The sequence below is a fragment of the Motacilla alba genome, chromosome 1 (assembly GCF_015832195.1).
Source record: "Motacilla alba alba isolate MOTALB_02 chromosome 1, Motacilla_alba_V1.0_pri, whole genome shotgun sequence".
NCBI lineage: Eukaryota > Metazoa > Chordata > Aves > Passeriformes > Motacillidae > Motacilla > Motacilla alba.
Window position 1 is genome coordinate 5,265,266 of NC_052016.1, and position 16,245 is coordinate 5,281,510.

Here is a 16,245-nt window from a genome sequence, read left to right on the forward strand (position 1 = left end):
ACCACTTGGAGTGAAGAGGAGCATTGTATGTAGTCTTAGAGATGAGCAGACATTAATGAGGTTTTTTCTTAATAATCAGAGGCTACGATTGGCAGCATTTTGTAATTACATAACATTGATCTATTTTATACATTGCAAGAGGCCTATTACTCAAATAATTTTGCACTAATAGGGCTTCTGTTAGATAACTCTTTTTCTGTTTGTTATGTAAGGGCTGGTATTATAGAATTGCTGTTTGAATACCAGCACTATAATTTTAGAATAGCTTTTATAATAGATATACCAAGTAAGCCTTGTTCCAAATATAGGCAATTATTCCAATATCGTAATTTTTTTTTTTTCCAAATGAGGCCTCTTGATAATTGCTACTTTGGGTCCTGTTTTCATTATAAAATCACAATGCTGTCCTGTGCCCAGTCATAATCCATTATGTGCATTTTCTCTAATGAATGTTGTGCATTGGAAGAGTATTGATCAGCAGTCCTGGAAACTGGTGATTGAGCTTCACCTATGAAAACATTGCAAGTGCCAGTTTAGTGACTCTGCATGTCTGAAACCCTCCTGTCATCTTTGAGCTGTGTGTGTGTTTGTTTCTTGGGCTTTGGGGTTTATTTTGGTGTTATTTGATATAACCTGCTTTCTGCAATTGAGAACAGAAGCAGTGTGACCAGTCTCAAAATGGGATTGGGGAACACAATCAGTAAAAATTCCTTTGGAGCCCACAGAATCTGATTATTCCTAAGCAAGGAATTGAGTTGCAAGCTATCTTCTTTACTGACAAAGATGTAGATAGTAGTAAGACTTTTACCTTGGAGTTGCTTGAGAAGTGGGGTTGAGCTTTGGTGAGGTTGCAAAAGGTCTTTCAACAGACCTGGACTTTGTGCAGGATGTAAGAGGACAGGAGGACCTATTGACTTGGTGCATGGACAGCACCTGAAATTTTCCTTTATTTTATGAATGCTGTGGTGCTTCTATCCTGGTTTCCCACTGGACCCTTATTCACCACACTTTCTGAAGTATGTTGTATTTAATTTGTGTGTGCTTTAAACTCAGAGGCAGCTTTTACATTCTTATTCTACCCAGCTCTGCTAAATCAGATCAAAGTTCCTGTTTGTCTGTAACTTTTACATTCACAGCCTCCTTTTTTTTTTTCCTTTTTGGCCAAATAATTCCAAGCGTTGTCTGTTCTTTGAATGTAAAAATGTTCTTATTTTTTTCATCTTAAGTGGTTTTGTGCTGCCTCTTTCAACTTTATTGAAATCTTCTAATGTGACTCTACCTCCAGGGCAGTCAGGGTTTTAAGAGGGGCTTACACCATGACTTTGCTCTCTTTACTGCTGTTGCTGAAGTTTAGTCAAAAAATGGGAGTGTCAGGGGCCTGTGACTACCACTTAAATTTTATTTTTGGTATCTAAGCTAAATTTTGTTCGGATTTTGTTCCTTTAGAGACTTAACTCTGACCAGGTGAGTTATGCTGCATCTTCACAGAGGGCTGTGTTGATAAACGGGAATCACTCTTCAGTCCAGCTGTTGTGTCCTGGTACAGATGTGCCCTCAAGCCTCTCTTTACCTGGACTGTCCAGATTATGGTGCAGAGCATCTGGATGGGGCTGATGCCTTGTGAAGGCTGACCTAGGACAGAGGCTGGACAGAGCTAAAGAATAAAGTAGGGATTTATTGAGGCCTCAATGGATCCACCTTGGGCAGCACAACCCAAAATGGCCACAAAATGGACAACAGGTCACGGGGTTTCACACTTTTATAAGTTCTGATCCATTAGCATATTGGAGCTAATTGTCTAATTACAGCTTTAGCCCTTGAAGTCCCATCCTTCTTGTTTTCTCTCTTCGGTCCATGTTGTTTGTGCTCTTGGGCCTGAGATTTGGATCATTTGTCCTTGGTCCCCAGCTAGAGAAGGAATTGTTTTGTCTCCCTGCTCTGTGCAGAGAGCTCACCATAGCCTAATGTGAAGCCTAGACTTGCACACTAAAGCAGAACAGAATATGAAAAATATAAAAGCTAAACTTGAGGCATCAGGGCCCTGAGCTTTACCACCCCATCAGCACCGTGTTCCTGCACAGGCTGTAGCTGCTGCCACCTCATTTCTCCCCTCTCCAGGCTCCGATATCTCCTTTTTGTTAACCAAACTCCTGGACCGTGCCTGCTCAGGCCTTCCGAAAGCCCTGATTGTGGAGCAGGGAGAAGAGAGAGGAAACACCATTGTCATCTGTTGGGTCCCGTGATGGGAGGTTCCTTTGTGCTGAGATCTAGATTCTGTTAAAATCTTTGTCAGGTCCTGCAGACACAAAAAGTGTCGAGTGGCCGTGCTGAGCACACGCACGACCTCGCGAGCGAATCCGGGTGATTGTAGCCTGGTAATTTCCTGTAAGGAGCTTATTGGATTAGAGCAAAGGCTTGGCTTGCCAGCAACACCACCTGACTGTAATATTTATTGAGCAGTATTACCTGTTTTAAATATTAGTCCACTTCTGCCCCATTCATGCCTCCATTCTTGAGGTAAGAGGGGCTTTTTTAGTTCAGTGGCGTGCAAAGCCATGTAGTAGAAAGGACACCCGACTGATTTTTCGGGCTGCTGAGCAGGCAGTTTTAGTAGCTGAAGCACTTCCAGATTTACCTCGATGTGCTTTTGTCACTATAATCCCTCCTCCATGTCAAGACTGATTCGCTTTCCTAGCCAAGACTCACATCGTGCGTTTTTGCCGTTCCATTTCTTCTCCCCTTTATTTTTTTTTTTTTTGTGTTTCTTTGTTTATCAATCAATAACAAATTGGGAAGATGTTGGTAAACCAGTCAAGTATATGCTTATTAGCTGGAGTCTGCGCCACACTGATTGTCCTGGCTTTAGCCTATTACTTGTATTGGTAAGTTGGATTTTCGTACTGCAGCTGTGCTGGTGGTGGCTTGTCCTTTAAAGTGCTTCCCTGGGGTGAGCTGGAGAGTGGTGATCCTTTTTGAAGTGCTCTGGAAGGCTGGTGTGTGCTTACTAATGTGTGGCTGGGGTAGATATCTTCCCTGATTTGCTCTGGTGCCCTTGTTACTTGTTATGGGCTCGGTTTTGTTGCCTTCTGAATTTTTGTGTTTTTATTCAGCTGAGAGCATAGTGGCTAAGGATGCCACTTGGGCAAGGTGGTGACTGTGTATTCCCATTTTTTCCTGCAAGCCTTTATAGGGCTCTTTCACTCTTATTTTGTGCTCTTAGTGTTCTCACAGCTGTCTCTCAGCATGTAACATGGAAATTAGGCTGACAGGCTCACCATGTATTAGGGTGTTTGTGGGACACATGCATCTTCAGCATGGAAAAGGGAGGATTCAGGCAGGTGAAAATTAAGATTCTACCCTTTGGGGGTGAGCTGGCCTTGGAGTTTGGTGGCTGTGAGCAGCAAAGCCAGGAGCCCACACGTGCCTGGGTGTTTTGGCTGGGTTTGGGAAGGGTAGGAGCAGGGCAGGGCTGCACTACATTTCTGGGCTGGCCTTGTTTCTCTGTGTCTCCACATGTGTCCAAGATGTTCAGCCAAAAGAAGTCTTGAAACTTTTGAGAACCTTGTCTGGAGCAAACAGTGACTTTTCAAAACACAATCTGTTGACTGGCTTTAGTGAAAAAATACACATCAACTGTAAAAGGAAGAGCTTGCTGGAATTGGAATTAATATGGCTGTGCCTGGAGAACTTCCCAAGGAGTGTGACATTGCTGAGAACAAGTTTCCAGCATGACACATGAGTTTGTTTGTTTGTTTAATAAAGTGTTTAAAAAACAAAAGAATGAAAATCTACGTAGGATCATCTTGGTTTTACTTTGCCAAGTTTTTCCCCCAGGCAGTTATGCCTGTACTGCTTACAAGCCTACAATCCTCTGTGTGTGTGTGTATGCACACACTAGTAATATTAATGAGTTTATTTACATTTAAGCTTTACAGTGATTCTCTGCAGATATGTAAACTCTCAGCTATACAGTGTGGCAGCTCAAATTAAAATGTGTGTGATTACTAGTCTCTATAGTTCTCAAAATGTGCAATAAAACAGACATGTGCAAGTGACTTTACAGTTTTATTGTTAAATCAGGAAATCTAGAGCTTAAGGACATCTATAGCTGTCCTGCTAAATGTTATTTTTAACAAAAGAAAGTTCATGTGTTAAGTACATACTTGAACCCAGGGTAGTTTTTCATTAATTCTTCATGTCTTAACTCAATATTGGGGTGTGACGTGTGCATCTGACAGCAGTTAGATTTTGTACTGATGCAAATATAAATTTGTGTGCATTTTGCATACAGAATAACATGCACGCGTATCTTAGAATTCATTCTTTCCCCTTATTTTGTTCCCTCTTAAAATTCTTGACTCGAATCCAGGTCAAATCTGGTTTGCAGGAGAGATTACAATTCTGCACACAGCAGGAATTAGCTGGTATTAGGTCAGATCCTCTTCTTCGACAACCTCAGGGTTCAGGAGAAAATTAATTACATCACCTGCTTGTTTGTGAGAAGAGAGCTCATTCACCCTCTTGATTAGATGTAGATGAAACTTAATGCAAGGACCTTACAGCACTTTTTTGCCTTTGTTGGTTTGGGTATTTTTAACTCTTTAGTTTGTTGCTGCTTGAAGAAAGCCGACTTTGATAAATATTTTAGTTCATTAATTTTTAACGTAAGTCTGCCCTGTAGGAAGTAGCTAGAAAGACTAATTATTTCCTTTTTCTTCTTAAATATGTTAGTTTGGCTGCTGCAATTCCCTTAGAATATCCTCAGATGGAGCTGGGGTGATTAAGATCAGAGATCACCAGATCAGCAGGGAATCAACTTTGAATATTGAGAGATTAACTCGGGGTTGGTTTTTTTTCTGTAATTCCATCTGATCTTTTGCCTCTCCTGGGTTGGAGCACCCTTATTAACTTGCTGGACCAGATGCATTTTGGTCACTTTCTGGGCTAAATTTTATTTGTCCTCTCTAAGGAATTCATCTAAGGAAGTGAATATTCTTTGCTCCACTGGAATTGTGGCACCCTCAAGGCTGAGGCTCCCTTGCTGCATTTCTCATGCAGTATCACCCCAAGCCTTGGAAATCAGCATGTCCCTTCTACTTCCCCCCAGGAAAAAAAATCCCAGAAAGAGAAATATGCATTTCTTGGATATGTGGAGGCTGGTGCTCAGGCAGTGGTGAAAAGGGTGAGGGACCAGCAGAGTCTCAATGTTACAGGCAGCTGTATAGAGAATAATCCAGAGGGCTCCCCATTACCCAGCCACGTTCCTGCATGCAGGCTCCTTCTGATACCAGGTGTGAATCCTCACAGGATCCACTCAGCAATCCAGCAGTGCAGAACCAAAGTAGACAGAAATTATAACAGCATTAGACATCATATTTTCTTCTTTGCTCAGTCATTGCCGCTTCAGAGAGTTTGTTTGGTTAAATTCTCTCCACCACATGAGCCCCTAAAAGAATTGTCCTTTTTCACCTATCAAGAAATCCCTTAGCCCATAAATAATGGATTTATATGGATTTATCATTGTGTGTAGGCTTGCCATCACTTAATATATAGGATAAACTCATAAGAATCCTCTGTACTTTTTTGGTCTGTTTGACCATTTCCAAGCTACAAAATATTTGAAACAAATGTTTTTTTCTTTCTTTTTTCCCTGCTGCCAAGTCTGCCTTCTGTTTCAGCTTCTGGCCACCAAAGGAACCTGGAATATTAACATGTATTTAGTGTGATTAATTGGTGTACTTTGTATTAGAAGTGAAGATAATTTGACACAGTGACTTTACCTCATTCCTAGGGCTACCTTGTTGCTTGAGTCAGGTGCCCAAATGGCTGAAGCTTGCCATGAATGCTTTGATTTTATTAATGCACCTTAAGAGCAAAATAATTCAGATCACAACATTTTGGCTACTGTAGTATTTTGTGCTGCAATAGATTAATGTTTTTTGAGAAGGGACACCTATGCTACACTTCTAGTTTTAATGAACTGCATCATTTCACTGCCTCATGTTTGGTTTTTTTTTTGCTCATTGGCTGAAGTGGTGCTTTGCCCTCTCTGTTTCTTGTGTTTGAAGCAGTAGTTGAGCACACGATGTCTATCTTCACTTGGATTTTATTAGCAATTCCCATAATGGTGTTTTTGGACTGAATGTGTTATCTGTTATTTCAGCCACAAGAACCTGGAGGTTCCTAATTTCATGTGCTGGGTGGATGATGCACAGACAATGGGGCCGGGTTGTTTCCATGGGAAGCCCCTGGCCATGGGAATGGTGTGGTGCTCTGGGAAGTGCAGTGTGAAAGCTAAACTGGTGAAATGTGAGCACTGAGCCCTCTTCCTGTCACATTAGGGCTGGGTTTGTGTTATCTGTCATCTGTGGATAATGCAGCCATAATCTAGCAGCCCGTGCTTGAAATATAGCTGTGTTTGTGTAAAAGCCACTGTGTGCTCTGCTGCTTTATTTAGGCAGCTTAAAGAGAAGCACTGAGCTGATAGGTGTCCTACATTGACTGAGCAGTTGTCTCTGAGATAAATGCCTGGAGATTAAAGCAGCCTGTGCCTTCCTAGCACGCCCGTAGCACCAAACCACGCACTTTGAGGAGCGTAGAGTATTCCTCTAAATCAGGAGTTTGCAGAGAAGTTGGAGCTTTGAGCAGCATTCTCAATGTGGATTTCAGGGTGGTTGTTTCTGTGGCTGCTGCTTGTGGAAAATATGGAAACCTCGACTGTCTAAAAGCTCATTACCCAAAGAATTCATTGACCATGCCCACGTGCCTAAACCATGAATTTATCTGGGCTAACGTAGCATTGCTGTGTCTTTAAATGTGATGAGCTGAAGAGGTTGAGCTTGGCAGGCTTTTCAGCTGCTGTGCTATGGAAAAAAATACTGAGTGTTGTCCTGTTCAAATACATTTATCTGTCTCTCTCTTCAGTGATATGTTTTGAACTCATGGAGGAATTTCCAGACACACTTGGCTGGCTGGCAAGTGTCTACGAGGGTGTCTCCAAAATAACTGCAGTGCTGCAAGTTTCATGGAAGTAGCCTGGGAGAGGAGAAAGGGGTTGCTAAGAGCCTGTTGTGACCAAGTTGGATGTTCTTAGCTACCCATGTCTCTACATGGATGTGAGCACTGTCAACACTAAAATCCAAGTTCGTAAGGAGCCAGGCTTTTGGAACAACATGCTAAATTCCATTCTCTGGCAGGCAGCTCTCTAAGCTACTTAAGCTCTTCTCTGCAACCAGAGCAATTGTTATCCAGGAACTAAACAGAGATTCCTATATATGGGTCTGAGTTGGAGGTTAGATAAAACATGAGATATTAAAGGCTGGAGGAAAGGCTGGAAGAGCAGCTGTCGACACTGCACAGGCTGCTTTTTCCTTTTGAACACAAACCAGGTTGACCTCAGGGAGCTGGCTGATCTGCTCTGTGCAGTGGTTGCTCTACCACAGACCTCTGGTCTAGAGAGGCAGCAGTTCCCTTTCCACAGAGATGTGCAGAGTTCCCCAGGCATTTGGTCCCCATGGCTGATTTGCTTGCCCTTTGCAAACAGATGATGTCAGACTGTGATGTGAGAGAGATGTGATTTAGTGCTGTGAAATCTGGAAAGACACCACGAGAGACACCCATCATTTCAGTGCTAGCAAAGGGATTAAGAGGAGCAACATAAATGTAAGTAATACTTAAACGTAGGTCTGTTTTAAGAAGGATGAATGTGTTTCAAATCACATCTGAGATTTAGCTGGTAGAGTTAAAAATGAATCTGTGGCTGAGTTACCTGGTAGGGTGTGTCTGTACTGGGATGTGATTAGTTTTAAAGGAGGGGTGAAATGCTTGTAATAGTAGCCATGACAACGTAAGGCTCATTGCAGGCTGCAGAAAACACCTGGGAAGTGGAGTGAAAACTCAGGCAGTTTGGACTTATTGTTGCTCCATGTGCAATGCCTGCCTTCCTGTACAGCCCCCTGATGATATTTCAAGGAGAGAGGTCTCAGGATGGCTTCACGTGGTCAAATGAGAGATCTCAGCATCTTTTTTGTAATGGAGATTGCCACTGTGGGCTTGTCATTAAAAAAAAAAGCAAACATAGAATATAGTTGGGTGGGTGTGATTTGAGTATGAGGCAGCTTTCAGCCAAGCTTATTTCAAAATAGGTTGGTTTGCTCAGGGCTTTGTCCAGTTGGGTTTTGAAAATATCCAAGGATTGTGTTTCCTCTGCCTCCTTGCACTCAGCTCGCTGCAGTGCTGAACCCACTGTTTGTGTTGTTACCACAGCTGGCAGTAAGATAAATTGGTGTCATCTTTTAAATAGAATCTTATTCATCCATATCCAAAAGTGAACAATGAGTCACTTTTTCCAGAGGTGGCTGCTTGGGACCGGCCATTTGAAAATGCAAACATCTGAAGTTTGGTAGACTTCGAAACTGAAGTAAACCTGGGAGAAGCCTGTGGGTTTTCTTTTTTTGGTGGCCCTTTTTTGCCTGGAGACACTCAGATCAACGCAGGTGTCCATTGTTTGACCTCATCTGTGTGAAGTGCTGATTTCTTATCCTGCAATAGGAGTGAGCCAGGGAAACAGATGCTGTCAGCCCCTGGAGTCACTCCCCTTCTCCTGTTTGTCCTATAGTTTAAAATATATGTTCACCTGCAATGGTTTGAAGATGCTTTCCCTCAGATTCCTGTCGTACATGTATTCTTTTTGCTTTTACACAGCCCAATACATTTACAAAACCACAAGGTGAAAGCAAAACTTTGATGTGTGTAGCAAATATAAAGTGGTCATAGGAACTGTCACCCAGGGAAGGATTGAGGAGACCAACTGTGTACATGGGAGCAGGTAGGATGACAAAAATGAATACATTAACACAGAGGAGAGGAGGAAAGTTTGCAGATAAAAATAACTAGAAATGATGGTATGAAATGTCAGGAAAAAATATGAATATAAATAAAAATATAAATTAAATTATAAATTAAAACATAATAGCCTTATTCGAAACTTCTTTTGAAAGGAAAACAGAAAAGGTGGCTGGGAAGTGGCCTGTAATATCAGAAAAACTAATGGGTACTTGAGTTCTTGTGAAATTACTGTAAATAAAACTTGCAAACCATGAAGATACTGTTTTGTATCTTGAGTTCAGAAATAGCATCAAATGCACTTTACTAAATAGACCATCTTTCTACTCGGTGCACATATTGCCATGGTGAGGGGAGAATTGAAAACAAATCATTTGTTCTCGAGAGATCAATAATAGAAGCTGCAATTCTGAAAATAGATGTTTACATGGAGAAGGAGATGAAGCAAGGATATTTTAGGTTTACTACCCTCTTGATACGTCTGGGAAGTTTTTGGATTAGCTGGTGATGGCTTTGCTCGTCCAGTGGGAGCAGGTCTGGTGGCAGGAAGCTGCTGAGCAGGGCAGAGCTGCACCAGGGTGATGTGTGTGAGGATGGACACAGCTTCCTTCTGTGCTCAGTGGATTGGGAAACAAATAGCCCAGTTCAGAGGGCTTTTTCTGGCAAAAAAAACCCAGCTCCTCTTGTCTGACTGAAGCCAAGCGTTATAGTGGTTATGGTTATTAATATAATACCATGTCTCTGTGCCATGATAGTAGTTAGCATCAGATTGATGGTGTCAGGACACCAGATTGGCATTTTACTCTGTGGATTCAGCAAATAGAGGGAAAAATGAAGTCAGGAGGGTTTCTTCTGAGGTATAAATAACTCCTGTAGTTGCATGTAGTGAGGGGAGGGAAATAGCATGCTGAATATTCTGGCATGGAGGTGGAGAGTGATGGATGGCAGATTTGTTCATGTTATGATTTTGGAGGTCTGCACTCCTCAGTTTCTCAGCTCTTCAACCATGTTCAGTTATCTTCCCCTTTCTCTTCACCTGAGCAATTGTGAATCAGGTTTGGGCCCCTTGCTCCACAGGGGTGTGGGGAAGCTGCTGTTTTGCAGGAGGTTTGGCTGTCCCTGTGCACCCCTTGGATTTAATTTACTGGTGATGTTGGTAGTGGCAGCCCCACGGGTCAGGTTTTTTGTTCAGCAGTTGTGAGGCTCACTTTGGAAATTGTTCCATACACTCAGTTACTCATACAACCATAGACCCATCTGGAAACAGGCAGCATTTTCTAAAAGATGCCTTTCTATGTCATATTTAACTTTTTAAAAGCCGTTATATTGGCTCTGTGGTGTTACAAAGTTTATTGGGGCAAGCTGGAAAAAAAAAAACCAGTATAATTTACTGTGTCTAATTATTTCTTACGTTCCAGTTCATCTGGTTGCTCCACAGCTCTGCTCTGGCCACTGGCTGTCAGTGAAACTCTGTCTTCAACAAGGGTGGAGAAACTGAAAATTTTTGCAACCTGGGAGTTGTGCAAAGCTGAGCAGGTGACTCAGGAAAGGGCACTTCAGCAAATCTACTGTCAAACTGAAAATCCCTGCAAAGAAATACAGAAATGCTGAAGTTAGAAATGCTAAAGTTTCTCTCTGAAATAGTTGTATTTCAGCCTGGTTGGTTTTGTTTGTCTTTTTTAACAAAGAAAACTTTTTTTACCTGATTAAACTTCAGAATTTGGGACTTAATGAGAGGTTTAATTACCAGATACAAGGCAGATGTTAATCTCAAATTAGAAATTAGGAGTCAAGGGGATGACATATTATTTAAGCATGTTACTCTTGAACTATTTCTTAGTATTTTTGCCACAGTGTTCAATTAATGCTTTAGAAGTGTCATTATCAGAGTCTAGACATAAATCTGACTAAATCCTGTTTTATGGTGCCAGTTGTAATTGTGGTAGCTTCAGGTTTTTGTATTCATAAAAATGCATTTTCACCCATGCAGTCAAACTATCAGTCTTAATAACTTCAGAAAGAATGGAAGGCTTTGGAAAGATATTGAATTACTGTGAAAATCCACTCTGGATGGTATCCTTCTCACTAAAGAGCAGCCACAGCAGAATGTAAGGGAGGAAACAAGACCTAAGTGCCAAGGAAAGTCTGGCTGCTTTAAAATTCAGAGACCTCATTTTCTCCCACCTGCTTTTTATTCAGAGATTGCAAGAGGCTCTTTTTTTTTCAACTCCCAGTTGGGTTTTCAACTTTGAATGAACTAGTTGAAATGAAGAAAATACTCACTACACCTGCTAGCTCTATCAAAACCAGAAGTAATTAAGGCAAAAAGTCTTTCTTTGCAAGAGAAATGGAAAATGCTTACATTTGAGGGGGAAAATGTCAGTATCAGCATTTGCTCCGTGGGAAAGGCTGAAAATAATAGAGCTGCTAGATGCAGAATGGGATTTCCTAGTGGTTAAATCTTGACATGATTTCCAGTCAGGGGGTGCAAAACTCCTGAGTTCTTCAAAATTAAAAAAAGTATTCATATTTCATTCATTTGAGAACTTGCAGAGATAACTTACAGCTCTAGCTACTTCTGAGAAATAACATGTTTAAAAGTTTTGGTCTCAGTCCTCTTTTATAATTTTAAGCAGATAGAGTTTGTTTTGCTTTTTTTTAGTGTCTGGTGTGTTGTGTTGTTTTGTTTTTTTAATCCAACTAAAATCCTGGGTTGTATTTTTGGCTCACAATATGTACTTTATTGCTGGATTTCCTCACCTTCTTGTCAAGTGGAGCAGAGGTTGTAGCTCCTTCTGGCCTGTCACAGCCATGGGCATTGTGTCAGCACCTACCTTGGTCAGGATTTCACAATATTCAAGGTGTTTGTGCAGAAATAACAGTGACCTGCATGGGGAACAAAAGTGGAGAAACCAAATATGTGTCACATTTTTAGCATTTGAGAAGCTAAGCTCAGGGCAGGAGTCTGTTCCCGTTGAGAACTGGGAAGAATTGCTTCCTTTTGCCTGTTCTTTTTGCAAGAGTGTGTCTAAAATGTTCGTCTTAACTTTCTTACTACTCTCTACTGGCTGATCTATGCATTGACTTAACAGGAAAAATTCAAATGGCAGCAATCACTTTTGTGGGGAGGAAAGAGATTTGATGCTCTTGCTTGTAAAAAAAGAAAAATTAGTGCTTCTGTCCAAATGCAAATTTTATCACAGATTTGTGGGATTGCTGATACAGTGTGGCACTTACAAAGGTGTTCAGACTGCAGCAGGATGGAATAAATGAAGAGCTGATTTGAGAAGAGCATTGATTATGGCCAGCCATAATTGTGGCATTACTTTTCAATCATGAGATCCATGCTCTCCTGGTTTCCACTTCCCACCCTTTCTCTGATTACAATGCTGATTTTCTAAAGGTAATTTCTTATCAAATACCAGCATAACTACTGGGTTAAAATGAAGTTCCTTCAGGCCTTCAGTTCCTATCCTGGAAATTGCTAGACCTCAGCATCTTTTTGTATCTGTGTGTATATTGATAGATGAGCAAAGTGGTTTTCAAATTCAGGGATTTCTGCCCTACTAGTGAGACCTGCCTTTAGCTGAGGGGCATTCTTTGGTGTGTCAGTACAGTGCTACCTGCTGAATCTCTGAGATCTCCAGAGTACCCACACTGTGAGCACTACACATGTCTGAAATTGGTCATCCCCTCCATCCTGCTCCTTCCAGGGAGGAACATTGCTTCCACAGCTCCATAAACCTCAAAGCCACATCAGAGTGGTGCTGAACACAAACTGATCAGTCTTGGCTTGGCTGCAGAGAGCAACACGAGCACAAGTGGACAATCAACAGATCCCTCTGGGGATGTTTTACATCTGAAACCTCCTAAAGGTGTGTTGTCATTAAGGAAAGGATTTCCCATGCCTTGGGTACAACTTTGGGAGTAGGAAGCATGCAAAACTCTGTGGTTATTGGAGATATGTTGGCTTATTTTTCACGATGAGCATTCAAGACTGCTTAAATGTCTTGTGGTGCCGGTGGTGATTTTGTTCACTGCAAGTGCAGCATTAAATGGTGTGTGGGCTGTGCAGGGAGCTCCAGCTGGCTCCTGGCTCTCCCAGGTATCCCTCCCTTGGTGCACAGGGTTAGAGGGGTGCACTGTGTTTGCCAAAGGTGCTCTGCTTGCCTCTCCAGCCAGGATTTTCAGCTGGAATGCTGTGTCCAGTTGTTGTGCCCCCAGCACAAGGAGGATATGGAACTGTTGGGGTGAGTCCAGAGGAGGCCACAAAGTTCACAGGAGGACTGGAGCACCTCCCCTGTGGAGACAGGATTAGAGATTTGGGGCTGTTCAGAGGAGGGGAGAGAAGAGAGGAGAAGGTTGTGTGGAGACTTCAGAACAGCTTCCAGGATGTGAAGAGGCCTGCATGAAGCCAGAGAGGAACTGGAGTGACAGAACATGGGGAATGACTTCAAAGTGGAAGAGGGTAGGGTTAGATTAGATGTTGGGAAGAAATTCTTCCCTGTGAGGGTGGTGAGGCCCTGGCACAGGTTTCCCAGGGAAGCTGTGGCTGCCCCATCCTAGGAGATGTCCAAGGCCAGGTTGGACAGGGCTTGAAGCAACCTGGGGTAGTGGAAGGGTGTCCCTGCCCATGGTAGGAGGTGGAATGAGATGAGCTTCAAAGTGCCTTCCAACCCAAACCATCCTGTGATTCTGTGATGTCCTTTCTTATTTACCTCTGGTGAGTAAACCTGTCTGGGGAAAGAAAGGGAGTGTTCAACAGCAGGAGCATCCCAGTGCTGCCATAATCTGCCCAGTTTTACCTCAGGGAGACACCCTGCCATTGCACTCGGGGTGAGATTCTAGGAGCAGTTACCAGGACTGAAAATATGTGCCTGGCCTTTAAAGAAGTGCAGTGGACCTGCTGGAGTGTGCTGAGTTCTCCAAGAGCTTCTCCCAGCCTGCTTTTGCTCTCAAAGCAACCTTGGCAGTTTTTCAGAACTTGGGGTTGACACACAAACTGAGCCCCAGGTGGGCAGGCAGTGCCTGCAGCACTGTGTGCAGTGATGGGATGGGCTCAGGTCCTCTGTGGCACAAAGCAGGGCTCTTGCTCAGGCTGGGAAGCTCTTGGTGTGTGTGAAAGAGGAGAGTATGACACAAGGGAAGGAATAGGGAACTGAGGAGATGTGGCATTCACATCCTCTGAAAAATCCCTTCGCCCAGGATTTTTCTCCTGGGAAGCTGAGGAGCCTTGGAGAAAAAGGAATACAATTCTTATCTCATCTGCTTCTCCTCTGTTTTGCTCCTTTGGAATGTGTTTGGAGATTGTTTACACACAGGTGATTGTTTTATTGGATTCTGGTGTGAGCTGTTTTGTCTCGTTGGCCAATCTGTGCCAAGCTGTGTTGGGACTCTGGAAAGAGTCACAAGTTTTCATTATTTTTAGCCTTCTGTAAGTAACCTTTCTGTATTCTTTAGTATAGTATTCTTTAATATAGTATATTATCATAAAATAATAAATTAGCCTTCTGAGAACATGGAGTCAGATTCATCATTCCTTCCTTCATTGGGGCACCCTGCAAATACAATTAGGAGCTAGCAAGGATTAGCATCCTGCTTCTCCCTTGAGGGAGTTTTATCCAGAGTGGCAAAGTGGGGAGAGTAGCTGCCACCACGCAAACAAGGCCAGGGAGAAGTTTAAAAGTTCCCAAGAGGAGGAGCAAGGCTGGCAGAAGGTGTTTGACAACCATTCCTGGGTGAGTCACGCTAAGCTGTCTGTCTGGAGCCAGGAGGAATTTGCAAAGCTGAATAATTGTTCCTATTTATTTCTTAAAATATACAGAATATGACAGTGTTCTAGCTCGTGCATTTCAGTGTAAATGTCTTGCAGTGGGCTGGTATTTTCCCCTGGTTTTAATCCTTTTTTCTTAGAAATTGCAGCCTTACTTATCTTCTGCTGCTCCATCCTGCTGTGTCTTGCTGTGCTGGTGGGAGCATGGATTCCCCTTGCCTTGGCTCATGTCTCTGTGCCTTCTGCTAAAGATCAAACCAGGAGTAATCTGTGTCTGCCTGATTTTGGTTTTCAAAATCAGGCTAATTATGTGGTTGTATGGTTTGTGGGACAATGTAAGTTACAGGGTGTTCATTTTTCCTCCTGATAGCAAGCAGGTAAAAGAAAACTTGAGCTCAAATGCTTGCAGTTGGGTAAACCTTGGTGATCAGTAATATGTGGGACAAGGTTTGTTAAGGCTGAGTTCTGCAAGAGCTCTCAAAAGTATCTGTAAGTATGTATATATCCACAAAAACCCATCTGAACCTGTGAGAAACTAACCAAACTTGCCAAATTCACAATTATTATCTAATCTAAATTTAACAGCAATTAAGGTTTTGTAATTATAGTTCTAAGAAAAAATGAATTTTGCGGTGCTCACACTGAAACAAAAGTGTGAGACTGCAGACTGAGGGATGCCAAATGTGTGGATCCAGGGCAGAGGCAGCACGCAAACACCCACAAGCAGTTGTGACATACTCCAATAGAAACTATTGTAAGTTTATTAAAACATAAGGCAGTGATTGTCTTCCTGAAGTCAAAACAAGTGGGGTGCACAACCAGGTGTTGAAGTTGTGGGGTGCCTTCCCTGGAAAGCTCAATGCAGAGCCCTGGGATGTCTTGTGAGTATGGCAGGCTGTTCTGTGGGAAAAGTGATGTCAGCCTGCTTTGGGGAGACTCAGCCGTGACATCAGAGTTGTCTGAGCTGGTTTTACCCAGGGAACTCGTGACAGAGTCTCTCTAGTTTCCCTGTTGTCAACAGAAAATCCCCTATGAAAATACCATTGTTTTCTTTAATAATAAATAAAGAGGTGCTCGCGGTGAGAGAAAGTCTGCAAGGAGTTTTGCTTCCTTGTGGGGGTTGTCATGCAGCCAGCAAGTCAGGGTTCATTTTGGTTATCCAATCCATTTGTTTAAATAGAGGCAATGTTAGCTGAAGGATGTAGGCTGAGGAGAAATTGAATTTGTGCACACTTGCTGTCTCTTTTTTGTGCCAAGTGTTATACAAGGAAATGGTTGAAATTAAGTTTGGAAAACAGCCATTTTAATATTGCTGGTATTTTCAGCTGTAATATTGTAGCAGAAGTTAAAGGAAATATAATTTCATCCCTAGTGGCAGCATAAGCACAGGGCTTTTTTGCAGCTTTTGAGGAGGCTCAGCTATGGCAGTAACATTGCATTTAGGGCAGGGAAGAGGGAAATCTGCCCCTCAGGTGCAGTGATTTGTAGTATTGAGAGCTGGTTTTTTTCCCTTCTGGTTGCACTGAGTTGTTTGAATACTTTGCTTTGTTATTGTATTCTGTGGTCTTCTCACTATAAAATGCAGGTTAAACAACTGATGGTCTTGGTATTTTTTCTTAGAGCAACCT

The 16,245-nt window shown here is 42.4% G+C and overlaps 1 protein-coding gene across 9 annotated transcripts in view; it reads left to right on the top strand.

Moving 5' to 3' along the window:
* The window catches only part of AGPAT3 (1-acylglycerol-3-phosphate O-acyltransferase 3), an 86,137-nt gene that overhangs the window by 46,882 nt on the left and 23,010 nt on the right, over window positions 1-16,245 (top strand). The window contains exon 1 of one of the 9 annotated variants that reach the window (XM_038150284.1): window positions 1,952-2,882. The exons of the other annotated variants lie outside the window; for them this stretch is intronic. The gene's annotated coding sequence lies outside the window, so the exon portion shown is untranslated. Of the gene's footprint in view, window positions 1-1,951; window positions 2,883-16,245 lie in introns of those variants that run through there. 9 annotated transcript variants of the gene reach the window in all.